This window comes from Piliocolobus tephrosceles, chromosome 12 (assembly GCF_002776525.5).
Source record: "Piliocolobus tephrosceles isolate RC106 chromosome 12, ASM277652v3, whole genome shotgun sequence".
In the NCBI taxonomy this organism is placed as follows: Eukaryota; Metazoa; Chordata; class Mammalia; order Primates; family Cercopithecidae; genus Piliocolobus; species Piliocolobus tephrosceles.
In genome coordinates this window covers 103,719,292-103,721,586 of record NC_045445.1, presented here as the reverse complement: position 1 = coordinate 103,721,586, position 2,295 = coordinate 103,719,292, and the positions used below count along the sequence as shown (strand labels likewise).

Genomic DNA, 2,295 nt, shown 5'->3' with positions numbered 1-2,295 from the left:
ATTGGGTTTTGATGAATTCTATGAGTCTTTCTAGCAAATTATTAAAACTGAGAAGCCAAGAGGAGCCTCTGGCTAACAGCTGGCAAGGAAACAGGGACTTTAGTCATACAGCTAAAAGAACCAAATCCTACCACAACCATGTTAGTTTTGGGACACCCCCCCCCGGCCCCACCCCAACTTACAGTTGGTATCAGAAATCTTGGGCAGACTTAGCAGTGGAGGACTATGCCCTTAAACTTGAGTCTGGCTACTTCCAGGTAGAAAGAAAAGAGGTTCTGTCTTTGAATATACATATGAAAGCATTTACAGATGAACCAGTATGTCTTAGATCCGCTGCAAAATTACCTAGGGTGTGGGGAGAAGGGAGTTGGGACATAGATTGGCCATGTGGAATCACAGAAGATGGATGCTGGGAACATGAGAGTTTATGAAACTATGAAACTATTGTCTCTGCTTTTGTATGTGATTTAAATTTTCTAAAATGAAAATAACATAATGATCCACGCATTAAAAATATGGATCACTACCCTCCACCGTGTGGTAGGCAGAATTCTAAGATGGCTTCCAAGATTCTAGGCCCATGGAATACACACATTTTCAGCCAATTATTCAGTCAAACACTAATCTAGGTGGTGCTGTGAAGGAGTTTTGCCGATGTGATTAAGATCCTGAATCACCTGGCCTTAAGACAGGGTGATTATCCTGGGTCAACTTGACCAAATTAGGTGAGCCCTTTAGAAAGCTGGGACTTTTCTTAGAGAAGAGACTCACAGAGAGATCTGAAGCATAAGAGGGATTCAACAGAAGGCAGGTTCTTCATTGCTGGCTTTGAAGATGGAGGAGGCCACATGGAAGGGAAGGTGGATGGCCTCTAGAAGCCAAGAGGAGCCTCTGGCTAACAGCTGGCAAGGAAACAGGGACTTTAGTCATACAGCTAAAAGAACCAAATCCTACCACAATCATGTTAGTTTGGAAGAGGACTTCCAGTCCCAGATGGGCATGCACACAGACAACAACTTGATTTCAATCTTATAAGCTCCTCAAGAGAGAACTCAGCTATGTCGTTGTGCCAGACTCCTGACCTATGGAAAAAGTGATCTGAAAAATGTATGCTGTCATAAGATGTAAAGTTTGTGTTAATTTGTTATGCAGCAATGGAGAACTGATACAATCAATAAAAATAAATTCCAATTATAAAAAACAAACTTTTATAAATTTTTGAACCAAATTTAGAAAAATATATTTATGACTGTGGTGCAGGGAAGGATTTCTTTTATTTTCTTTTTTCTTTTTCTTTTTTTTAGGTTACACAACAATTTATTGAGAGCCTCCTCTCCCCGCCCTTGCAGTCTCTAGGTTACTTTTTCTGCTTATATATTTTGCGCACCAGCCCCAGAAAGATGGCTGGGGTCAGGGGTGCTGCATACTGTTCAATGAGACCCATGATGTGGCTGTAACTGTCTTCCTCATATTGCAAGAACACGGCCAGCAGATCCAGCTCCTCATATAGTGCCTTCACCTGGGCCACCTTCTTGGCCTCCTTCCGCCCGTAATTCTTCTTCAGGATCTGGTACTATTCTGGAGTGGCCTGTTGCAGACGCTGAACCACCAGCCAGCTGCATTTGTTGTCCTGGATGTCAGTACCAACTTTGCTGGTCACACTGGGGTCCCCGAAGAGGTCAAGGTAATCATCCTGAATCGGAAAGAACTCTCCCAGGTCCAGCAGAATCTTCTTGGCATTGGCATGGTTCTTCTCGCCATCAATTCCTGCCATGTACATGGCTGCAGCTACAGGAAGGTAGGAGTAGAAAGCTGCCTTGTACTTGACAATAGATTTGTACCTCTTTTCAGTGAATCTGCCAAGACCCACATTGCCCTGAGGTGCTGTGATGAGGTCCAGGGTCTGCCCAATATTATTCTGATAGGAACTCTGCAGGAAGAGCTCGATTAGGTCCAGGTAATAGGGCTGCTCCAGGCCAGGCGCGGTGGCTCACGCCTGTAATCCCAGCACTTTGGAAAACTGAGGCGGGCGGATCATCTGAGGTTGGGAGTTCGAGACCAGCTTGACCAACGTGGAAAAACTCCGCCTCTACTAAAAATATGAAATCAGCTATGCATGGTGGCGCATGCCTGTAATCAGAGCTACTTGGGAGGCTGAGGCAGAAGAATCACTTGAACCTGGGAGGCAGAGGTTGTGGTGAGCTGAGATCGCGCCATTGCACTCAAGTCTGGGCAACAAGAGTGAAACTCTGTTAAAAAAAAAAAGAAAAGAAAGAAAGAAAGAGAAAGAAAGAA

General features: G+C 44.4%; 1 pseudogene; it reads right to left on the bottom strand.

Moving 5' to 3' along the window:
* Window positions 1–1,273: 1,273 nt before the first annotated feature.
* LOC111536411 overlaps window positions 1,274–2,295 on the bottom strand; it is a 1,712-nt pseudogene continuing 690 nt past the window's right edge.